The sequence below is a fragment of the Pteropus vampyrus genome, unplaced genomic scaffold (assembly GCF_000151845.1).
Source record: "Pteropus vampyrus isolate Shadow unplaced genomic scaffold, Pvam_2.0 Scaffold481, whole genome shotgun sequence".
In the NCBI taxonomy this organism is placed as follows: domain Eukaryota; kingdom Metazoa; phylum Chordata; class Mammalia; order Chiroptera; family Pteropodidae; genus Pteropus; species Pteropus vampyrus.
In genome coordinates this window covers 578252-604862 of record NW_011889262.1, presented here as the reverse complement: position 1 = coordinate 604862, position 26611 = coordinate 578252, and positions in this window count along the sequence as shown.

Here is a 26611-nt window from a genome sequence, read left to right as displayed (position 1 = left end):
CCTGATGAGAGCTACAAAGGATTCGCAGATGGTTGTTGCCTATACTGTATCTACAGGTAAGTGGGAAAGACAATGCTGTAAGCTGCTTTCCAGTTATCCCCATCCCTGACCTAAGGCAGTTTAGCAGAGGATTCAGTGCTCTTCAAGTCCTGACACTGCCTGTCAGTTGCTCCTAAGTCTCTGAAACTGGAAGAGCCTCTGGGTGATATGTGTGTTGGGTGGTTCAGGGACCCTAGGAGTCTCCTGGATCTATTGAGCAAATTTCCCCCTGACACTTGTGTCAGTTTACATGCCAGCACTGTCTCTGTGACTCCCTGTACAAATTTCCAATCATAGCAAGGTCAGCTGCCCACCTCTGGCCTGAATGTGCCACTCCAGGGCAGGGGCAGCTGCCTAACAACATGCAACAGGCTTTGTGTATTAGACGGAGTGGGAATTCAGGGAGTCAAGGGCTGTCAGGCCAATAGCCTCAGTTTTCTGTAATTTCTGTGTCTGCATGTTCCCGCAGAAGTCACGGACCACATGGAGACAAGCTGCTGTCTGGGGTAGTCCCACAGACCCCTGAAATGCCCTCAAGAGATATTGCAGCTCATGCAGGCAACAATGGTCACCCACAACTGTTTTCCCTGAAATGCGTTCACTGCACTAACCAAGGTCTGTTGCCTGTGCAGAACGTGCAACCCCAGAACCAAGCAAGGCAAGGGAGGCTTCCTGTCAATGGGCTGCAGGCACTTTGTGGCTTGGGTGAAGTGGGATCTCAGGGAGACAAAGGCCATCAGGCCAATACAGCCTCAGTTTTTGCTGCAATTTCTATGCCCAGGCATTCTCACTGTAGTCACAGATCACAGTGAGACCAGCTGCCATCTGGAGTGGTCAGTCACACAACACCTGCGCTCCCTGGATACAATATTGCAACTCTTGCAGGCAGCAGAGGTCTGCCTGTAACTGATTTCCCTGCAATGCCCACCCTCTACTAGCCAAAGTTTTTTGCTTGTGTGGATTGGGAGACGGGGAGGGCAGGGAGCAGGGCACTGGCGGCTGGTTCACTGTCAGTGGGTCACCTGGGGCAATTTGTGGGTTGGGTGGTGTGGGGTCTCAGAGAGACAATGACCCTCAGGTCAATACAGCCTCAGTCTTACTGCAATGTCAGTAACTGCTCGCTCATTCCCATGAAAATCCCAGATCACAGCAAGACCAACTGCTGTCTGGGACTGGCCCACTGATCCCCAAGATCCACCCAAATTCGTGTTGGCGGCAGTGATCTGCCTGAAACTGCCTCCGAGATGGGTGCTCAGAGTGCTGGCTACCAGCTGTAAATGTTTGGCCCTGAATTAGTGCAGGGCATGGCAGCCATTCAGCAACAAAAGCTCCAGGCAATTTGCAGGTTGGGTGGAGCGGGCTGATCTCCTTAGGCCAGAGCTTCCTAATGGCCCTGTGGGAGGGGTCTGCACCATCAAGCTGGAGTAGATTGCCCAGTAGGGTGACTCGACTAAGGCACAATGGTGGTTGTCTGTCCAGCCCTTGATCTGGTGCCAGTTAATGCAAACTTTTCAGCATGAATCCTGCGCAAGACTTAACCCACTGCTGGTGGCCCAGGTAAATGTCTGCAGGTCAGAAAGCCTGGGTGAGGGCCCTTTAAAAGGGCATCGAGGGTTTCAATCTCTTTTCATCTCACCTAGATAGCTAGAATCCCCTCTGGTTTTCACAGTCAGAGTTATTGGAAACTCCTCTTCCCTGAGCTGGTACCCTGGGCTGGGGAGCCTCCGAATGAGGTCAGGACCCCCTTCTCCTTCAAGGGAACCTCTGCAGCCTCACTTTCCTTCCCAGTGATCCTCCACCACCTGTGAGTGTGGATTCAGCCTGATTCACGATTTTGCCCCTCCTACGGGCTTCAATGTGGCTCCTTCTTTATATTATCAGACGTACATGTTATGATCAGCTGGACTTCAGGTGATTCTTCCATGTTGATTATTTTATAATTTGGTTGTAATTTCAATGCAGTGCTGGGTGGAGGTTACACCTGCTTTTACCTAGTCTGCTATCATCCCCACCAATTCATTGTCAAGAAACAAAAAATGTAAACAAACCAATCACTAGCAATTAAATTGAAACAGTAATCAAAAAAATCTCAACAAATAAAAGTTCAAGACCAGATAGTTTCACAGGTGAATTCAACCAAACATTCAAAAAAGAATTAATTCTTCTGAAACTATTTCAAAAAACTGAAAAGGAAAGAATATTTCAAAACTCATTTTATGAAGATAGCATTATCTTGATACCAAAATTAGATAAAGACATTACAAAAAAAGAAAATTACATGCCAATATCCTTGATGAACATAGATGCAAAAATTCTTGACAAAATCTTAAACTGATTCAACAGTATTTTAAAAGGATTATACAACATGACCAAGTGGGATTCATCCCAAGGATGCAAAGATGATTCAACATCTGTAAATTAATCAAGGTTATATATTAACAAAATAAAAGATAAAATCCATGTGATCATTTCATAGATGCATGAAAAACATTTGACAAATTCGACATCCTTTTAAGATAAAAACTCTCAACAAAGCAGGTATGGTGGGAACATACCTCAGCATAATAAAGGACATATATGACAAACCCTCAGCTAACAATACTCAATGGTAAAAAAACCGAAGGCTTTATTTCTAAGATCAGGAACAAGACAAGGATGCCCACTCTCACAACTATTATTAACATAGTATTGGAAGTTCTAGCTACAGCAATCAGATAAGAAATAGAAAAAAAAATGGCATCCGAATTAGAAAGGAAGAGTAAAAGTGTCCTTACATGCAGATGACATGATACTATATATAGAAAACCCTAAGGGCTCCACCAAGAAGCTGTTAGCACTGATACATGAATTTAGTAGAATTTAGTAAAGTAGTAGGATACTGAATAAATATACAGAAATTCGTTGCTTTTATACACTGCTAACCAAAGATCAGAAGAAATTATGAAAATAATCCCATTTACAAAAGCATTAAAAAATATAAAATGCCTAAGAATAAATTTAACCAAAAACATAAAAGACCTATACTCTGAAAATTGTAAGACACTGAAGAAAGAAATTGAAGAAGATACAAATAAATGGAAAGATATACCTTGTTCATGGATTAGAGGAATTAATATTGTTAAAATGTCCTTACTACCTAAGTAATATACAGATAAAATTAAATCTCTATTAAAATATCAATAACATTCTTCTCGGAATTAAAACAGCTAATCATAAAATTTATATGGAACCACAAAGACCATGAATAGCCAAAGAAATCTTGAGAAAGAACAAAGTGGAATTATCACCCTCATTGATCTCAAACTATACTACAAATTCACAAAATCCAAAACAATATTGTATTAGCATAAAAACAGATATATAGATCAATGGAATAGAATATAGAGTCCAGAAATAAATCCTCGCTTATGTGGTCAATTAATCTATGACAAAGAAAGTAAGGATATACAATGAGGTAAAGACGGCTTTCTCAGTAAATGGTGCTGGGAAACCTAGATAGACAAATAAATAAATAGATAAATAAATAAATAAATAAATAAATAAATAAGATTAGACCACTCTCTTAAACCATATATAAAAATAAACTAAAAATGGAATAAAGACTTAAATGTTAGACCTGAAACCATACAACTCCTAGAAGAAAACATAGGCAGTAACTCCAACATCGCATCTTTTTGGATACATCATCTCAAGCAACTGAAACAAAAGAAAAAATAAAGAAATGGGACTACATCAAACTAAAATGTTTTTGCACAGCAAAGGAAACCATCAACAAAGCCAAAAGACAACCTACTGAATAAGAGAAGACATTCACGAATGGCACATCTGATAAGGAATTAATATCCAAAATATATTAAGAACTCATATAACTTAACACCAAAAAAAAAAATCCAATTTAAAAGAGTACTTGAATAGGCATTTCTTCTAAGAGGACATACAGATGGCCAACATATAAAAAGATGCTCAACATCACTAATCATTAGGTAAATGCAAATTAAAACCACAATGAGATATCACCTCACCATTGTCAAAATGGCTATCATCAATTAATCAACAAATAAAAAGTGCTGGAGAGGAAATGGAGAAAAGAGAACCTTTGTACACTGTTGGCAAGATTGTAAACTAGTGCAGCCACTATGGAAAACGGTTTAGAGATTCCTTGAAACATTAAAAAAAGCTACCATCTGATCCAGCAACTGTACTTCTGGGTATTTATTTGAGAAAAGTAAAAACACTAATTTGAAGATATATGCACCCCTATGTTCATTGTAGTATTATTTACAATAGCCAAAGTATGGAAGCAACTTCCATATATACATACACACATTCGTACATACATATATACATACACATACATGTACATATATTTCAGCTATAAAAAAGAATGAAATCTTGCTATTTGAGACAATATAAATAGACTTAAAAGGTATTATTCTAAGTGAAATAAGTCAGACAGAGGAAGACAAATACCGTATAATATCACTTATAAGTGAAATCTAAAATAAATAAATGAATGAATGAATGAATAAAACAGAACAAAGAAAGAATAGGCTGGTGAACTGATTTCTCACAGGGACAAGCTAATGAAATGTCTTTAACAGGAAAGAGCTACAGCTAGAGGAAGGTTTTATGTTCCTTCACATGATCTTACTAAGGCCTGGTTTGCTAAATCAGAATTCTGGGAACAATTTTTCAAACAATATTAAAAAAGAGTCTGAGATTTTAAATTATTTAAATTGCCTAGACTTTTTGCACTATCTTTTAAAATTTGTTGATATTAATATTATTTTGTATTAGTTTAAGGTGTACAACATAGTGATTGAACATTTATTTATTATTTATTTTAAATATTAAAAACAGTTGTATTTATTTGTAACTGGCTGATTTTTGCTTTATGTGTCATATCTTTTTTATTTTTTTTTCGTTTATAGTTGGCATGCAATATTATATCAGTTTCAGGTGTACACAAAGTGATTAGATATTCATATAACTTACAAAGTGATCACCTCCAATAAGTCTAGTACTTATATGACAATATTATTGATTATATGCTTTATTCTATACTTTACATCCCCATGACTATTTTGTAACTACCAATGTGTACTTCTTAATCCCTTTCCCTTTCACATAACCCCCCACCCTACCCCATCTGGCAACCATCAGTTTGTTCTGTGTATCTATTAGCTTATTTCTGCTTTGTTTACTTTGTTCCTTGGATTCCACATGTAAGTGAAATCATATGACATTTGTCTTTCTCTGTCTAACTTACTTCACTCAGCACAATATCCTCTAAGTCCATCCATGTTGCTGCAGATGGCAAGAATTCATTCTTTTATTTGTTTGTTTATATTTATGATTGAGTAATATTTCATTGTATACATGTACTACCTCTTCTTTATCCATTCATCCATTGATGGACATACAGGTTGTCTCTATATCTTGGCTATTGTAAATAATGCTGCAATAAACACATGGATTCACGTGTCATCCTCATCCCCGAGTGGCATTTTGCATTTTGGATTTCTTTAGATAACTACTGAGAAGTGGGATTACCAGGTCCTTCCTTGACCCTTGATACAGCCTTTGTTTTAAAGTCTATTTTGTCTGGTATAAGTATTGCTACCTCAGCTTTTTTTTTCTTTTGTTTCCATTTTCATGAAATATCTTTTTTCATCTCTTTACTTTCAGTCTGTGTATGTCTTTCGATCTGAAGTGAGTCTCTTGTAGGCAGCATATATAAAGCTCTTGTTTTCTTAGCTATTCAATCACACTATCTTTTGATTGGAGCACCTACTCCATTTACATTCAAAATAATTGTTGATAGATATGTAGTTATTGCCATTTTCTTATTCATATTTTTTATCTTTTCTTTTTTCTTTTTTCTTTTTTCTCAAGAGATCCCTCCAACACGTTTTGTAATTCTGGCTAGGTGATAATGAACTCCTTTAGTTTTTTCTTATCCTTTATTTCTTTCTCTGTCCTTCAATTATAAATGATAGTTTTGCTGAGTAGAGTAATCTTGGTTGTAGATTCTTGCTTTGCATCACTTTGAATATTTCTTGACAATCCCTTCTGGCATGCAGAGTTTCTGTGGAGAAATCAGCTGAGTCTTGTGAGATTGTCATTATATGTGACTAACTGCTTTTCTCTTGCTGCTTTTAAGATTCTTTCTTTGTCTTTAACTTTTGGCATTTTATGATGTGCCTTGTGTGCCTGTTTGGGTTTATCTTGTTTGGCACTTCCTGTGCTTCCTGGGCTTGTATGTCTATTTCCTTCACCAGGTTAGGGAAGTTATTTGTCATTATTTCTTCAAATAAGCTTTCATTTTCCTGCTGTCTTTTTTCTTTTTCTGGTATCTCTATGATGCAAATGCTGTTATGCTTGTTGTTGTCTCAGAGGCCCCTTAAACTATTCTCATTTTTATGGATTATTTTTTCTTGTTGCTGTTCTGATAGATGTTTTCTGCTACCTTATTTTCTAAATCACTGATTCAATTCTCTGCTTCATCTAATTTGTTGAATCTCTCTAATGTATTCTTAATTTCAGTTATTGTATTCTTCATTTCTGACTAGTTCTTTTTTTTTTACATTTTCTATCTCCGTTTTTATGTTTTCTATCTCTTTGTTAAAGTTCTCACTGAGTTCATCTACTCTTCCCCTAAGTTCATTGAGCATCCTTTATAACCAGTGTTTTGAGTTCTGCATCTGATAGATTGCTTGTGTCCATTTTGTTTAGTTCTTTTTCTAGAGCTTTGTTCTGTTCTTTAATTTGGGGCATATTTCTTTGAATCTCCATTTTGGTTGTCTCCTGTGTCACTTATATGTATTAGGTAGGGATCTTAAATATCTCAGGCTATGAAAAGTTGCTTTGTGTAGTAGGTGTGTTGTGGGGCCTACTGTCACAGTCCTCCTGGTCACCTGAGTTGGTGCCCAAAGTGTATCCTTTGTTGTGCATGCCCTCCTGTTGTAGTTGAGCCTTGGTTGCTCTTTGCACATTGATGGGACTGACTGACCCTGGAGTTGATTGGTTGTGAGGCTTGGCCGGTGATGGGCCCACTCCACAGAGCAGAATTCACTTTAGCAGGTCTCTGGTGTCTACCTAGTCTGTCCTTTGGGTGTGTCCTCCTCAGATACAGGCGTTGGTGGTACTCTGACTCCAGTAGAATCTGGCCACTGGATGTGCCAGCCCAAGGGCCTCCTGGGAAGGGACCAGCTGCAGGCCAAGTTCAGCTACAGGCTGTGCACTGCCTGGGGCCACCTGGCATGAGCTACTGAGCAATCCACAAATGGCCACCACCTATGCTGGGCTTAATGGTGCCTTGAGAGGCCACTAGTGCCAAGCTTAGGATTGCCCAGCAAGAGATACAGGGTACACCGAGGTCAGATGCTGCTTCTTTAGGTTTTGTGAACTTTCGAGAGATTTTAAGGAACTCCTCAGCATGAGCCAAGACAGGCCATTTGTATGGAAAAACACACTGGAGGCAGCTTGGGTGGGCCCGCAAGTTGGGTTGGGTGGAGGTCTCAAGGAATGATGTGGGCCAAGCAATCTGTGTTATCCAGATTGATAGAGATGCAAATATAGTGGCTGCCTGCATCTGCACACTGGGAGGAGGTAGAGCTCAACAAAAGAACAATTCTCTCTGTCAACACTTCTGTCCAGGAGAAAGCCACTCCTCCAGTCCTCACCTTTAAGCCAGACAATGTAGTTCCTTCCCATATGTCCCTAGCACTCCTCAAGCAGCTGCCCCAGCGATGGAGCTCAGAGCAAGTGAGTCTATCACTGAGTAAGTCTCCATGCAGGCCCTTTTAGAGGAATGTCTGCAACTCCCAAAGCCTTCTGTCTCACTCAGCCAGAATCTCTTCTGGTTGTTACAGCCAGAAGTTTAGGGGCTTATCTTCCCAGCACTGGAGTCCTGGGCTGGGGAGCCCATTGTGTGTGTAGAACCCCTTGCTCCCCCGGCGGGGACCTCTGCAGTCGAGATATCCCTCCCAATTCTCAACTGCCACACATGGTTGTGAGACTGGCCTATTTCACATCTCCATTCTTCCTACCAGACTCAAGGTGTGTTCCCAGTTGTAGAACTTCTGTTCATCCAGACCTTAGGAAACTCCCAGTGATGATTTTTCTGTAGTTTCGTTGTAATTTTGATGTGGTATCAAGACAAGGTGAGCAAGCATATATCTTTTATGGCATCTTTACCTGAGTATGCCTGAGTATTTAGATGTTTATATAATTTACAAAGTGATTCCTCTGATTAGTCTAGTACCTACCTGGCACTATACATAGTTATTACAATATTATTGACTATATTCCCTATACTGTACTTTACATCTCCATAACTACCAATTTCTACTTCTTAATCCCTTTACCTCTTTCACCTAGCACTCCAAACTTTCTCCCATCTGGCAACCATCAGTTTTTTCTCTTGATCTATGAGTCTGTTTCTGTTTTATCTGTTCATTTATTTTGTTCTTTAGATATCACATATAAGTTAGATCATATGATATGAAATAAGTCCTCTAGTCTTTTTAAAAAAATACATTTTAATGAAATGAGTTCAATAATTGTTTTAGGGTTGTAGGGAAATGCGATGATATTTTTCATATTTGAGAAGGTAAACCAAAAGGTACAAAACAAAATTTTTCTTGGCTTATATCTTTACGTATTTTTCCTCTAAGGATATAAATCTGTGAATCTAAAGGGCAGTATAGTGCTAATAATGTTGCCTTGTGTCTTGGATGCTAAAGTGAGTTTTTCTAAGAAACTGTTTTTAGGCAGATTTCTTTAGTGAGTGAATTACTCAAAGAGGGCACTTTGGGAAGATGTAGTCATATTCTATGACACTATCTAAAGCAAAATTTTTAGTTTTAGTTATACACAGTCAAACTGAGAATGGTCAGTCACACTGCCTGAGTCATCTGAACACTCCGGACTATCGTCACTGTGGCAAGGCCACACAGATTAAGTGAGCTAACCAAGATGAACCATGTATCTTGCTATGCATCAGCCTTCCTAAAGGAATTTTTCTCTCCCTGATAAAATCTATTTTAGGAATTTACTTAAACAAAAAAGACAGAATGTATCTATTAGATTCAGCCAATAAGCAGAATGAAAAAAAAAAAAAGTCTTAAATCAATTTTAAAAAGAAATACACTGAAAAAAAAAATAGGCAAGAAAGAAATATGCCAAAACATTATCGGTGATTGCCCCAGGGATAGGCAATATTTTTCTTGACACTTTTCTCAAATTCCCAAATTTCCAACATTGAAAAAGCATTACTTTGAAACCCATTAAAAATAAATCCAGAACTTTTAGTCAAGATAGCCTTGTAAGGTCATGGTTTGAAAAACTCCCTCTGCTCAATACATCAACCACAGATAAATTTTTTTAATGGGAAAATTAGAACGACATAGCAATACTCCAAAGCAATAAAATAAAATTAGATGAAGAATGCAAACAGGAAATTTACAAAAAGATACACATACTCTCTAATAATGAGGTAGGTCATTGTAAATTGAAATAAGATATAATTTCATTTCTATAATATTGGCAAAATTTTAGTGTTAAAATTCCAAGTGTTAGCAAAAATGTTAGAAAATGGAAATCCCATGTTGCTAATTGTTGCATAAATTTATGTACACCACTTTGGAGAACAATTTGGTGATGTCTACTAAAAGTAAGGAAAGACCTACTGGATGACTTGTGAACACCATTACAAAGTGAAGTTTACCACTGGGCAGACAAGGAGACATGTCTGCCCAGTGGTAAACTAGAATGTTTATTGAAGCATCACTTGAAATATTGAATAATTAGAAACAATCTGAAAGTCTATAGAAGAAAAAATAAATAAATTGCAGAATGTTCATAAAATAAATTACTTTAGACAAATTAAAATAAACAAGATATAATTGTATCCACATGGGTAAATATCGAACACATTAATTTGAATAAAATGCATTACCATTCGTTTGAATGTTTAAAACTCATATAAAAGAATACTACATATTGAATAAATGCCCACTTCATAATATCAATTAGGTGTCAGGGAATAAAGGAAATGGATGAAGAACAAATGGAAAGTTTTTCAAATGTATCCTTGTAACATTCTGTTGCTAAACCAACAAACAAAAAAACTTTAAATATCTTAACTAAAATAGACTTTGTTATATCTGGGTTCTAGACAAATGAGACTGTATCTTATTATTATTTGCATTCTTCAAATGTTTGATATATTTCATAATTTAAAACATTAAATGTCCATGGGACTTGTCAATTAAGGGGTCATTGTTGATTTTAGCCAGAATAAATTTTGGAAGTAGCAGGCAAAATGTTCATATTTTAGAGGTTATAGAGGGACACAGAGTTGAGATAAAGGTTTGTTTAGGCACAGTGTGACATGAAGGAACTGGAGAAAAACTACACGTGGTTGAGTAGAAGAAAGTACAGGTTACACTAAATAGTCAAGTTGAGGGAGGAAGCAATCTGAACTTAGAGGTCATCAGGATTAACCAAGACCTGAGGGAGGGAAGGCAGCAGGAAAAAAAAAAAAAGATGGGGCTAAAATGCCAAATCTCTCAATTTTAGCTGATATGGTGTTGGGAGGAAGGGAACAAAGAAGAGGACATAGATGACATTCCAAAGAAGGCTATCTGACATCACTATTATCAAAAACAATGTCAAAGTAAATATTAGCAGAGGTGGCTTTGCCACCATTCGGACCCCTCACTGTGCAAGTTCCTCCTAGCTCCTAGAAGTCCATGCATAATGGCGCGTGCTTCTGTGTAACTCACAGAGGTAAGAATATATTTTAACTGCAGTCAAGTAATGCTCCCTTTCTACTCCAACTTCCCTTCATTATATTATAAAAGTGTGAGGCAGAGTTGCAACAGCCATGGGCATTTTAAGATTCTAATTAAGGAAATATGTTGAAGATACATTTAATTTGGATGAAGAGGGACATATTTCTCTAGTTTGCAGTCACTTCTATTTAGTTATTGAAACCCATCACAAGGTAGAAATGGATTCCAGGAATAATCTTACTGTCTACCCTGCCAATTCATTTGGCATTGACATAAGGGTCAGGGCCAGAAATTTGATTGTTATAAGAATGAGTCCCATGATGCTCAGGGATACAAGATGAGAAACAATGTTTGAAACAGATGGAGGCCAAAGCTAGTCTGTGGAAAGCCTTCAAACCAAATGATGCCTAAAATTGTTCATTAAGGAAATATAGGAGAAAAACTATAATGGCAACATGTCATGGAATAGTTGAACAAGTACATTGTTTTCTGCATTTATAATGTTTGTGGTATTTATCAGCTTTTGTAAACTTGTAATTTGTTGTGATTTATTTTCATTCTAAGTAAATGTTCAATTTCATACTTAATTATATTCATAATTTTAAAAGGGCCCTCCAAAATTGTATAAGTTTCAGCTCCCCAAAAATTTGGATCCATTTTCGGTGGTTAAAAATTGAATTCAAACCAATAATAAAGAGAAATTAAAAATTAAGTTTACTTCTCCATCTTCAGTTCACAATATTTTTGTATTTTTCCAAAGAAATACAATTAAGTTTTAGCCAAACATCATTTATTATATTAAAATTTATGTAATTACTAGTTTCTTAAAATGCAATCCAAAGATTAAGGAACGAGACCAAAATTTTAAATATAGTAATTCTTGCTGAGTTTAATAACCTCTTAATGGTATAAGAATTTCCATGCTTTTATATTTCTAATTGTTCTTTCATTATTGTTTGAATGACCTCTGCAAAACAAAGAAAATAGTATTAATAATAATCACAGCCTTTTTTAAATGAGGATGCTAGAATTTTACTCATTGTATAATCACTCTAACAATCCTGTAAAATACTCTGTGCTTTGGAAACAATCAAGAAGTAGGAGGAACAAGATCCCAGAATCCTCCTAAAGTGGACATGGAATGAATTAATTCTTTCAACACACGAAAAAGAGAATGCCTGCAAAACCAACCAGAAATGGAAACCCACTCAACTCTTCAATAGAAAATGGAAACATCCTTCAGTAAATTATGGTCATCTGGGGTGGGTGGGAGTTGCGGGGAGGGAGAGGGAGTGTCTCTTTTGTCAGAATTCACTGCTAACTGGAAGAATTTTTGTTAAGTGGATTTTTATTTTCTTTCGGATTACCTGGTTCTTTCTTTCTCTTTCTCTTTCTCTCTCTCTCTGTCTCTCTCTCTCTCTCTCTGTCTCTCTCTCTGTCTCTCTCTCTCTCTCTCCTCTTCCTTCCTTCCTTCCTTCCTTCCTTTCTTTCTTTCTTTCATTCTATTTTTTTTCATTCTTTCTTTTGTTCTTTCACAAAACAACTTTCTTTCTTTCTTTCTTTCTTTCATTCTATTTTTTCATTCTTTCTTTTGTTCTTTCACAGAAATACAAACAATAACCATTGATTCTCTGATTTCTCCAAGTTACAGAATATTCTCTTTCCAAAAATGACCCATTTGTGGAATAATGAGCCATTTTACCCAGGATACTTGGCAGTGCTCAGAGGAGCAATAAGATCTCAGAACTGCACAGGTCCCATGCCCTGTGCTTGCATTTTACTTGAAAGCTAAGGGAGATGGAATTTTCCATAGACAGTTAATAGCAGTAGACTCCAAGACCTCTAATTTCCAATTTATGATTTTCCCATTATACTAAGCTACCCTTGTGAGTTAAAGTTAAAATTAATAATTATACCATTTAAAATAATACCTTATTTCTACTCTTTTTGACCTGTGTGCCCTTCAAGAGATAGATAATTTAATTACCTCTCCAGTCTGGTCCCAGAGTATCCTCTATTCTCACTTTCTACTTTGTACCCTATACAAACTCTGTGCATCAGCTCAATTGGCTTGCTCTCCAGGTATTTTCCAGTCTTTTGGCTTTCATTCAAACTATGAATACTTTCTTTCCTCCCACAAAGTCCAGGTAAACCTCACTAATACTTCCAAATGTTAACTAACTGCTGCCTCCCCAGCCCTAGGGTGGTCACTGTAATGGGCAGATATCTGCTTCCTTGAGGCCCTTAAGGCACCATTCCTTTTTAAGACTGGATCTATAATTATACTTGTCTAGTTTTTCCCACTCCTGGCACTAATTCTAATGATCATGTAGATTCCACTCATTCATGTTATGTATTTAACAATATCTATAAGGATTCTTTAACTCAGAACATTATGAAGATGATAAAAGAATTTGTTGGAAATGCCTGAACACACAGTCTGTAATGAGAATCCTGATTATTTACTAGGCATACTTTTATACAGTGAACTCTAAAGAAAATACAGGTATCCTGATGTGAGCTCCCAGTCCCTCCTGATTAAGAAATTGTTGATAATCTTCTCCAGCAAGGTTAAAGCTATCATTTTGTCTGTCTGTATCTTCTGAAATGTCCACATTTTTCCTATACCGTGATTTGTACTGAGTGATTGTTTCCTGCAAGGACCTTTGTAATTAAGTGTTAGTCTCTGTTTATGCACTTAAAGTGTTAAGTACTGAATCTTTACCAACTTTACCACTGCAAAAGATTCTATATATGCTGCTCAAGGCCATCAGTGGCTGGTTGAGATTGTAGGTACTTCTCCACGCTCTTCCTCATGGCTGCAATCTCTACTTGGGTCAGACTTGCCCCTTGCTTGATAGCCATGGGAGGCAGGCCTCAATGCCCACTCAGTGGGAGATCTTAGTATGCACGCACATGCTCATTCTTTCTCCTCTGCAACGCCACTGCTCAGCCTCCTGGGAGCAGTAGATTCAGCTCTTCTTAATGATTTTGTATTCAATTTTGTGGGGGTCTCAAGTCATTTCAAAAGAAACAAAAAGCCAGCAATTTTCATCAAGCAGATGACAAAACTTCAAAATGCTTGAATAAAGTTACCTTTCATTGTGAGAATTTGGTGAAAATTTCAAGAAAACTAAATCTTCTTGAACATTGTAAGAGCATTTTCATATCTAAAGAGGCCCTTAAAGACTTTTTTAAAGCTTCCAAGATCCCAACGACCTCCGGAAAAAATTCAATATCAGTTAAAATTATGAATTAAAAGTCTTAAGTGTGCTTTTGTAATACCAGAAATATACACTTCGTTATTTTTTAAAAAGAAAAAGATGCCTCTTATAAATGAGTACTTCAAAATCACCTCCTTCTCATCTGGTATTGAAGCATTGACAATGTGCCAAGGCTCCATTCAAATGCCTCGGGCACATACCCTTTGTGACACCTGATTTGTGGTTATTTATAACATCACATCACTCTACTAAGTCTCCCTTGAATACTATATTATGTCAGATTCATCTGTGTGTCTTATGTAGTGACCATCTTTGCACATCACAGATAACAAATATTGCTGGGATGGAAAAGTTAATCAGTGCTTTCTTATCTTTGGCAAAGTCAGAAGAAAAAACAAATATTTTGATGCCAGAGGTAGGATGTCCAGAGTCAACAACTATATGTTGTATAATTCCTGAAAAGAAGAGACACTCCTGAACAAGTAAGTGTGCTTAATATGCAACAGTAGGCTAAGAACTCTCAACAATGAGCCTGCCTTTCACTACAGGGATGGGTATTCTGTGAGTAACCTTTATCTATTCATTCAGTCATTCAGTCATTCAACAAACATTTGTTGAGATAAAAAGTGCTCAGCACTGTGTGAGACACTGAGTATACAGCGACAAGTGAAGCGTATACTTTATCTTCAAGAAGCTTACAATTCATTGGAAAAGACATATGGGATAAAAACAACTCCAATTTAAGTAGTAGTTCAAAAAAGACCAAGTGCTAAGGGATCCCAGTAGAGAGAATGTAAAAAATGGAGTCTTTCTTTGTATATGGAACCAGATTGGGCTTCCAAGCAGATATGGTGTTTGAGCAAAATTTTGTAGAAGAACCTTTTAGGACAAGGAAATAACCATGCACTAATGGGAAAGATAGAGGGAGAATGACAAGATCAGGAAGAAAACCCATTTATTGTGGGTGGAATATGGAGTAGTGTAGAGCAAGGGCTGAAGATGAAGCTAACAAAATTAAGTTGGGAAAAATTGTGATGGACACATGGCAGAAACATTCAAAAGCTTTGGAAGCTGCCAAAAAAAATTATTGAAGGGCAAGACAAACTTAATGAAAGAAAAGATAAAGACATGCAAATAAGAAAATAAACAGGAAAGACAGATGAAAGAAATGTATCCTATGCATAAGTGTATCAGCTATGTTTCTTTGGTTGTTTAAGTTTCCAAGACAGCTCTGGTTAACTTAAGCCCAAAGGGAAGCCATTGACAAATCTGGGGAACTCACTGTAGTCCAAACAAGGCTCTGAGATCTAGGCTGAACAGGTCAAGGAATAGTGACTGCTCAACAGTCTCATCCTGACACAATCACTGAAGAAAATGAACTCTGATTGGTTTTTATCACTCTGTTCAAAATTCTAATTCCAGGGGATGGGGGGAGGTCTTACATTCCTTATCTGGGGAAGACTCCCAGATAAACAGTTCCACAGACTGCATCCAAAGAAAGAAGTTCAATTCTCCCAAAAGAAATCAGGGTAGGGTCAATGATGGGGAGTTGAAAACCCAAAGACAAAAAATTCACTGCCATAAGCATACTCCAGAAGGGGAAAGCAGCACAAAAAGAGAAGATATACGTTAGGAGTTGAGAGGAAGAAATTTTAAGACTGAAGAGAGATTTAAACCTGCACATCTGTAATTCACAGCAAGCAGCTTTCAGCATTAATGAAAAGAGTGCAACACTCAGATAGATACTAAACCATTTTCATTTCTCCAGGTGCAACCTGGAGAAGCCCCTCTCCATATCCCTGGATCTTGCTCTGCATGAGGAAAAAAATAAAGACATCTACTGTTTTCATTAAATTTAAAGATATGTATGGGGGAGAAGGGAGCCATGTCCACAATTCGAACTGAACTTAAATAAAGAAAAATTTATTCTTGGATGTCTAGCAGTTATGGCCAGTGCAGATAATATTGGTAAAGCACAGTGGGGCACTGCTTCTATGTATGAGGGCTCTAGGCAAGAGGATGAGAGTAGGATCCTGATAACAGTTTTAGATAACAGTATAAAATACTGCTTCCACCAAGAGAAGGGAAACACTGTGCATGTTGCCTTTAGGAAAATAGTTTTCTGGGTTCATTTTAAAAGATTTTGCAAATTATTGTTTGTCTTTGGAAAGGGGAGTGTGTGCTGCCCAAGACCAAAAAGTCCAGTGAAGATGGAGGAAGCGCATCTTCACCCCACACTGATGGAAATGTTGGGAGGAGCTCGCCAGTGTGGTAAAAATTGTTCTCTGGATTATTTTCCTTGACTCCAAAGCCCAAACCCACCATGATCTACTGTGCTGAAGTCCCATGTGTTAGCCAGACCGTATCAGTCATGCTTTGGGAAATGAGTGGCCATGAATTAGCGGGTCCTCTGAAATGCCCTGAGGAAAATAAGGTATACATATAGAAATTCATAGACCTGTGCACTTAAAAGCTGTTTACTGTATTCAATTTGTACCTGTTATTAAAAATTCACTGCTGGGTTTGGAAGATGGGATGTTCTTAACAGTGTGGAGATACTGTGAATAATTGAAGGAAAGGCTCTCTCAGGAGAGTGGAAGGGTGGGTGAAACTCAAGGCAGAAAAGCAAGACTCCCAATCAGGGTGAAGCAATGAAAGGACTCCAATAAAATATTTATCTTTTCTTCCTCTTTCCCCTTAGCCTCTACGGAGTACTATGCTTGGCATCCTATTTAAGAATCTTTTCTTATTTTATAATATCCTCTAGTTACCCTCGAATTTTTTATTTAAGAATGCTATAAAGTGGTCTTGTGGGAAATTAACAAATCAGCAGTAAGAAGTTGGCCTTCCCTACGACATTATTCTACTGAGGCAGGAAGGCGGTGAAGGAGCCTCGAGAGTACAGACTGGGGACCTGAGGACTAAATAGAAACTGAAAAAATGAGTATGAGTCAACATTGAAAAAATGAGGCAACAATGCTGAACTATATACAAAAGAAAATGTCCATTTCCCTAAAACCTGCTGCATGGGGAGAATCCTGTAGTTCTGGGCCAGGGCCTGATGCAAAGATCTACTTGTCTATTCAAAGATATAGAACAAAACTTAAGAGTATCCAGGAAGAAAAAGCAGATTTTTTTTTTAATGCCCACAAAACTTACCTCAGACTTCTCTGCAACTCTAAATACCAAAAGATACCAAGAAATGTATACTCATTCTAGTTTTTTAAATGTAAGAAAATAGAAATATAATCAGAGAGACAGACAGACAGACAGACAGAGAGACAGAGAGACAGAGGGAGACAGAGAGAGAGAGAAAGAGAGAGAGAGGGAAATTACTGAAAGATGTAATCTAAAGAAATGGATAAAGATTGGGAAATTTATAGTAAAATTATAAGTAAAAATAATTACCCCAAGAGTAGAAAAGATGCAGTAAAAATTATAGCTAATGAGACACAAAACCAATTCTAAATCATTATTTATAAGATCGAGTGACAGAATGCAAATGTCAAAAATAATATTATTATATATGACATAGAATTTAATTAAATATCAATCATCTGGATCTAGACCTTAAGTTTTATCAAAATGAAGTAGAAAATGGAGTGAGGAGTGAGGAAGAATTATCTCATTCAAAATTTGTCCTCTTATAAAGAAGGGGTAGGTAGGTAGTCACTATTTCATTCATGGTGCTGATCATTAGAGAAAAATATGTTTAAATATATTTTTTAAACTTGTGACAAAAAAGAGGAAATAAAAATAACATTCAAAGGCACAAATCATTAGAGACCAAAAACAACTATAAGAAAACAATTTCCATAGTAAAAGAAATAAATTTAAAAATATCAGCAAATCTCTACAATTTTTATTTTTTTATGGTGACATTGGTCAACGAAATCCAAAAGTTTAAGCTGTGCATTTTAACAGTAAGGCATATATATATTTACATTGTGTATTCATTGCCCATAGTTAGATTTATTTCTGTCATTACATATTTGTCCCCTTTTACACCATCTGCCTCCCCTCTACCTTCTAGTAACCACTAGTCTATTGTCCATGTCCATGAGCTGCTGTTTGTTTGTCCTGTTTATTTGTTGCTTTTAGGTTTATATCCCACATATAAGTGATATCATGTGATTTTCAACTTTTTCTGTCTGGCTTATTTCGCTTAGCATGATTATCTCGAGGTCCATCCATGTTGTCACAAAGGGCAATATTTCACCTCTTCTAATGTCTGAGTAACATTCCGTTGTATATATGTACCACAGCTGTTTTAGCCTATCATCTATCAAAGGACACTTCGGTTGCTTCCATGTCCTGACCACTGTGAATAATGCTGCTATGAACATCGGTTTGCAAATATCTTTTCAGATATGGGTTTTCAAGTCTTTGGGGTAAAATCCAAGTAGAGGGATTACTGGATCATATGTATGGTAGATCAATTCTTAGATTTTGAGGAACTTCCATACTGTTTTCCATAGTGGCTATACCAATTTGCAGTCCTACCAGCAGGGTATGAGGGTTCTTTTTTCCCGTATCACCGCCAACATTTGTTACTACTTGTCCTGTTGATTATAGTTGTTCTAACAGGTGTGAGACAGTATCTCATTGTGGTTTTGATTTACATTTTTTTAATAGCTAGAGATATTGAGTATGTTTTCATATATTTGTTGGCCATTTGTATGTCCTCCAGGGAGAAGTGTTTGTTCATATCCTCTGCCCATTTTTTCATTGGATCTTTTTTTGTTGTTATTTGGTTGTATGAGTTCTTTGTATATTTCGGATATTAGGCCCTTATCAGAGGCGTTGCTTGAAAATATATTTTCCCATTCGTATGGTTATCTTTTTACTTTGTTAATGGTTTATTTGCTGTGTACACGCTTTTTAGTTTGCTGTAGTCCCATTTATTTATTTTTGCTTTTACTTCCCTTACATTCGAGGTTAAATTCATAAAATCTTTAAGTCTGATGTCCTTGAGTTTAGTTCCTATTTCTCTTCTATGCATTTTATTGTTTCAGGTCTTATATTCAGGTCCTTAATCCATTTTGAGTTAATTTTGGTATGTGGTGATAGACAACAGTCTAGTTTCGTTCTTTTGCAGGTGGCTTTCCAGTTTTCCCAGCGCCATTTATTAAGGAGGCTTTCCTTTCTCTACTGTATGTTTTTGGCTTTTATGTCAAAAATTATTTGCCCATATAAATATGGGTTCACTTGTGGACTCTCAATTCTGTTTCACTGGTCTGTGTGTCAGTTTTACTGCCAATACCATGCCATTTTGATTACTGTAGCTTTGTAGTATAATTTGAAGTCAGGCAGAGTGAAGCCTCCAGCCTCATTCTTTTTTCTCAGGATGGCTTTGGCAATTCGGGGTCTTTTGTACTTCCATACAAACTTGATGATTTTTTGTTCAATTTCTTTAACAACTGCCAATGGGATTATGATGGGGATTATATTAAATCTGTTTAGTGCTTTAGGTAATGTGGTAATTTTAACTATGTTGATTCTTCCAATCCAAGAACATGGAATATCTTTCCATTTCTTTGTATCTTCTTCAATTTCTTTTAATAGGATCTTATAGTTTTCATTATATAGGTCCTTCACATGTTTTGGTAGATTTATTCCTAGGTATTTCATTCTTTTGTTGCAATTGCAGAAGGAATTATTTTTTCCAAGCCTTTTTCTGACACTTCATTATTAAAGTATAAGAACGCTATGGATTTTTGAACTTTGATTTTGTAGCCAGAAACTTTACTGAGTTTGCTTATTGTTTCTAGTAGTGTTTTTGTGGAGTCTTTAGGGTTTTCTATACAGAGAATCATGTCATCTGCAAATAGTGACAGCTTGACTTCTTCATTTGTTGGCTGAGGGTTTGTCATAGATGGCCTATATTATATTAAGGAAAGTATACTTTCCTTCTATACCAATTTTTTTAGGTGTTTTGATCATAAATGAATGCTGTATCTTGTCGAAGGTTTTTTCTGCATCTATTATTGATATGATCATATGATTCTTCTTTTTTAATTCATTTATGTGATGTATCACATTAATCAATTTGCATATGTTGAACCATCCCTGTGCCCCTGGGATGATTCTCACTTGATTGTGGTGTACGATCTTTTCAACATGCTGATGCGTTCAATTTGCTCGTATCTTATTTAGGATTTTTGCATCTGTGTTCATGAGAGATATTGTTGTGTAGTTTTCTTTTTTTGTGTTATCCTTATCAGGTATTGGCCTCATAAAATAAATTGGGAAGTATTGCCTCCTCTTCAATTTTTTTGGAAGAGTTTGAGGGGAATAGGTATTAAATATTCTTTGAATGTTTGGTAGAATTCACTGGTGAAGCCATCTAGTCCTGGACTTTAATTTGGGATAGATTTTTGGTGATTGTTTCAATTTTAATACTGCTGATCAGTCTATTTAGATTTTCCAGTTTTTCTTGATTCAGTCTAGGAAGGTTGTATTTTTCTAAGTACTGGTCCATTTCTTCTAGGTTATTAAATTTGGTGTTATATACTTTTTCATAGTATTCTTGCATGATTCTTTGTATTTCTGCAGTGTTCGTTGTAATTTTCCCTCTTTCATCCCTGATTTTGTTTATTTGTGTCCTTTCTCTTTTTTCTTTAGTGAGTCTAGCCAGAGGTTTGTCAATTTTATTAATGTTCTCAAAGAACCAGCTCTTTGTTACATCTTTTTTCTATTGTTTTCTTGTTTTCAATTTTATTTATTTCTGCTCTAATTTTGATTATTTCTTTCCTTCTGCTCACTTTAGGCTTCATTTGTTCTTCTAGTTTCTTAAGATGAAGCATTAGGTTGTTTCTTCGGGCTCATCCTTGTTTTTGGAGATAAGCCTATAATAAAATGAACTTTTCTCTTATGACTGCTTTTACCATGTGCCAAAAGTTTTGATATATTGTACTATCATTATCATTCATTTCTATGTATCTCTTGATCTCCTTTTTATTTATTCTCTGACCCAGTTATTCTTCAGTAGCATGTTGTTTAATCTCCATGTATTTGTGGTTCTTCCCTCTTTCTTTTCACAGTTGATTTCCAACTTCAAAGCATTATTATCAGAGCATATGGTTGGTATGATTTCAACCTTCTTATATTTATCGAGGCTATCTCTATGTCCCAGTATGTGGTCAATCCTTGAGAATGTTCCATATGCATTAGAGAAGAATGTATAAGCAGCTGTTTTGGAACGGAAGGCTCTGTAAATGTTAATTATGTTCAGATGGTCTAATGTGTCATTTAAGGATGTTATTTCCTTATTGATTTTCTGTTTGGATGATCTGTCCATATCCAACAGTTGGGTATTTAGGTCTCCTACTATGATAGTATTTTGGTCTGTTTCTCTCTTTAGTTCTTTTACATATTTGGGGGATCTCTGATTAGGAGCATAGATATTAATAAGTGTTATGTCTTCTCGGTGCATCATTCCCTTTATCATTATGAAGTGTCTCTCAGTATCTTTCTTTATCTTTTTTATTTTGAACTCTATTTTGTCCGATATTAGTACTGCTACTCCTGCTCTTCTCTGAAAGTCATTTGCTTGGAATATCATTTTCCATCCTTTCACTTTGAGTCTTTATTTGTCTTTGGAGCTGAGATGTGTTTCCTGGAGGCAGCATATGGTTGGGTTTTGTTTTTTGATCCATTCTGCAACTCTGTGCCTTTTTATTGGTGAGTTCCTTCCATTTACATTTATGGTGATTATTGAAATATGAGGTCTTCTTATAGACATTTTATCTTGCTTTCTGGTAGCTCAGTGTTTCCATTGCTTCCTTGTCCTTGCATTTCTTTTTTCTTTATTTTGATTGGCTTCTGTGAGTTTTGCCTTTAGTTCTTCTTGTTTTATGTTATGTACTTCATTTCTGAATCTTTCACATGTGGTTACCATTAGGAATATGTAAAGGATAGTTATATATATACAGTCGTCCATTTTCTTCTGCGCATACCTTAATTCCCCTTTGTGAATTTGTATCTTTGAATCCCCCCACTTTTCTGTTATTGTTGTTTCAATTTGTCCCTATGTACGCTGAATGTACATTACTGTCTTGCAATAGCAAATCTCTTCTTATTGTTTAAGCTTATAATGTCCTGTTCTTAGTGAGAGTTGAACTCTTCTGCCTCTATCTGCATGCTAGTCACCTTACTCATAATTATGATTTTTTTTTGTCTTTTTATTTTAGTTGAGCTGACCCCTTTCAGTATTTTCTGTAATACATGCTTCATAGTGGAGAATTCCCTCAATTTTTGTATGTCTGGAAAGGTCATTATTTCTCCTTCAATCTAAAGCAGAGCTTAGCTGGATACATTATTCTTGGCTGGTAATTCCTTTCATTTAAGAGTTTGAATATTTGATTCCACTCCTTTATGTCTTCTGAGATTTGTGCTGAGAAGTCCGACTATAATATAATGGGTTTTCCTTTATAGGTTACCATTTTCTTCTCCCTGGCTGCCCTGAGAATTCTGTCTTTGTTGTTGATTTTTGATAACTTTATTACAATAAAATGTCTTGGTGAATTTTTTTTTGGTTGAGATAATTGGGTGTTCTATTGACTTCTTGAATTCCAAGCTCCAGCTCATTCCTTAGATTTGGGAAATTCTTGTCAACTGTTTGTATGAAAATGCTTCCTAATCCTTGCTCCCTTTCCTTGCCATCGATAATACCCATTATTCTTATGTTCTCTCTCCTGATGGTGTCAGCTAGTGCTCGTATTTCTCTTTCACTATTTTTCAATCTTCGGTTTCTCGTTTTTTTCTGATTTATTTCTAGATTTCTGTCTTTACTATCACTGATCCTTTCCTCCATTTGTTTGACTCTTTCCCAAGCTTGCTACTTTATTTTTCAACTCTTGCAGTATGTTCTTTATCTCCAGAAGTTCTATTCGTTTTGTGTGTGTGTATGTGTGTGTGTGTGTTTGTATCTTCTTACTAAAGAACTCATTTTGCTAATCTAGTTGTTTTTTCAAGTCCTGAAATTGTTGATGTAAATCATCTCCGATCTCATTTTTTTCAGAAGTAACATCTTTAATTCTCTGTCATTTAAGTCACATATTTCTATGTCTGTAAATTTATTTTCTGGAGATTTTTCTCTTTCTTTCTGAGGTGTCTTGTCACCTTGGTTGTTCATGGTGTTTAATGGACTATTTCTCCACCTGGGCATTAATAGAAGTGTATTCTGCTTTTTTCCAGAAAGAAGATTTATTATATAGAGGTCTCTCTTTAGCCTGTGGTAGTTCTTATGCACAGATCCCACGCTCAAATGTGCTGGTGTGCCATTTGGGTGTTTTTTGTTGAGTTTTACATGATCAGCTTATTGTTGTTTCAAGGGGAGATATCTGGGGACAGCTCTCACTCACCATTTTTCTTCCCATGGTATAAGGTAGGACTGCGTGAAGATGCGAGGCTGCCTGGTCCTGAGCAGCTGAGCAGGACAGACTTACAATTTTTGTTTAATGTTTTTCATCCAGTTTTTTCACTCATATTACCTTACCAAACTAATATTTCATTCTAAGTTTCAAATATATTTGTTTATCTTAATAAAACTTTGATCCTTGCTTCTTGGCCACAAAGTGGGAAAAACAGAACAAGACTTTCGAGATGGAAACATTAATATTTTCTAGAATTATTTCTTACCTAGCAAGCTCATGAATTAAAATTTTGGTCATAGAATGAAAATTTCATCATCAAGGACAAAAATTAGGATAACTTTTCTTTTTTTTCTTTTCTTTTTCACTTTTTTCCAGCTTTATTGAAGTATGATTGACAAATAATCTTTGTATATATTTAAAGCGTACAATCTGATGTTTTGATACACATATATGTTGTGAGAAGATGCCCCAATCAAGCTAATTAACCTATTCATTACCTCACATATTTATGTTTTTGTGTCTATCGTGAGGATATTTAAGACCTACTATTAGCAAATTTTAAATATACAATACTGTATTATTAACAATAGTCACCCATGGTGTACATCAGATCCCCTGAAATTTTTCATCTTATAACTGAAAGTTTGTTCCCTTGATTAATAAGGGATACAATAACATCTCTTATTTCCTTCACCTTTCAGCCCCTGGCAACCACCGTTCTACTCTGTTTTTTATGAGTTTGACTTTTTTAGATTCCACATATAAGTGGGATCATGCAATATTTGTCTTTCTGTGTCTGACTTACTTCAGTTCAGATAATGTCTTCTATATTCATCTATGTCATCAAAAATGGCAGGATTTTCTTTTTTATGGCTGAATAATATGTCTTTGTGTGTATAAAATATGTATATATCATATATATGTTTTCTTCATATATTTATCTATTGATGGGCATTTATGTTGTTTCCATATCTTAGCTACCGTGAATAATGTTTCATTGAACATAGGGGTGCTGATATCTCTTTGAGATACTTATTTCATGTCCTTTGGCTATATATACCCAGAACTGGGATTAATGATATGATAGTTCTAGTTTTCATTTTTTGAGGAACTTCAATACTGTTCCATAATGACTATACCAATTTGCATTCACACCAACCATGTATAAGGATTTTCTTATTCCACATCCTTACCAGCTCTTGTTATTTTTTGACTTCTTGATGACAGCCATGCTAACAGGTGTGAGGTAATGTCTTTTTGTGGTTTTGATTTGCATTCCCCTGATTATTAACGATGTTAAGTACCTTTTCTTATACCTTTTACAAGTCTTCTTTGGAAAAACATCTATTCATGTCCTTTGCCCACTTTTTAATTGGGTTATTTGGAGTTTGTTTTGTTTTTGTTTTTTCTTGTTGTTTGTCATTGAGTCATATAAGTTTCTTATATATTTTGGATGTTAGTCCCTTATCGGGTATATACAAATATTTTCTCCTATTCTGTAAGTTGCTTTTTCATTCTGTTGATTGTTTCCTTTACTGTGCAGAAACATTTTAGTTTGATTAGTCTCACTTGTTTATTTTTGTTTTTGTTACCTGTGTTTTTGGTGTCGTGTCCAAAAATATCATTGCCAAGACTAATGTCAAGAAACCTTTTCTCCTGTGTCTCCTTATAGGATTTTTATGATTTCATGTATTACATTTAAGTCTTTAATCCATTTTGAGCTGATGTTTGTATGTTGTAAGAGATAAGTGTCCAATTTCATTATTTTTCATGTGGGTTTCCAGTTTTTCCAACAGCATTTATCAAAGAGACTATCTTTTCCCCATTGAGAATCCTGGCACCTTTGTCAAAGATTAGTTGACTGTATATATGTGGGTTTGTTTTTGGGCTCCCTAGTCTGTTCAGTTTGTCTGTGTGTCTGTTTTTATGAATACCATTCTGTTTTAATTACTATTTTGGTTAATACAGCTTTGTAATATAATTTGAAATCAACTGTACTCTTTTTTCAATATTACTTTGGCTATATGATTTTATATGAATTTTAGGACTTTTTTCTATTTCTGTAAAAAATGTCATTGGAATTTATAGGAGTCACATTGAATCTATAAATTGTTTTGAGTAATATGGACATTTTAATAATATTAATTCTTCCAGTCCATGAACATGAACTCTCTTTTCATGTGTCTTCTTCAGTTTCTTTCATCATTGTCTTATAGTTTTCAATGTATGAGTCTTTCATCTTTTTAGTTAAATTTATTCCTGTGTTTTATTCCTTTTGGTGCTATTGTAAATGTGATTGTTTTCTTAATTTATCTTTTAGATATTTTGTTATTATTTTATATAAAGATAACCTATTTTTGTATGTTGACTTTATATCTTGCAACTTTACTGAATTTTGTTTATTAGTTCCAACATTTTTTTTGGTGGAATCTTCGGGTTTTTTATATAAAAGATCATATCTTCTGCAAACAGGTAAAATTTTACTTCCTCCTTTCTGATTTAGATTTTCTTTTTCTTTTTCTCACCTGATTGCTCTAGCTAGGACTTCCAGTATTATGTTGAATAGAAGTGGCAAGAGTAAGCATTCTTGTGTTCTTGATCTTAAATTAAAGAAAAAGCTTTTAGCTTTTCACTGTTGAATAGATGTGATATGTGTGTTTGTCCTATATAGCCTTTATTATGATGAAGTAGATTTCTTTCTACTTAATTTGTTGAGAGTTTTTATCAGGAATGTACAGCAAATTTTGTCAAAGGATTTTTTTTGTATTTAATACATGATGGTATGATTTTCATTATTCATTCTGTTAATGTGTTGTATCACATTTATTGCTTTGTGTATGTTAAACCATCCTTGTATCTCAGAAATAAATCCCCCTTGATCTTGGTGTATGATTCTTTTAGTGTGCTGTTGAATTTAGTTTGCTAGTATTTTGTTGAGGATTTCAGAGTCTATGTTCATCATGAATATTGACCTATAGTTTTTTTCCAATAGTGTTCTTGTCTGACTTGTTACCTTGTTTCTCCAATACTAAGATGTTTGTGGCTTGCATTTCCTGTTGTGAACACTTTGTATATTTCTCCTTTCCAACCAATCACTGAAAATTGGAATTATAAGAATTTTCTTGACCTTAAAAAGATTTATAGTTTTGCCTATGATTTTCATGTTGTAAAA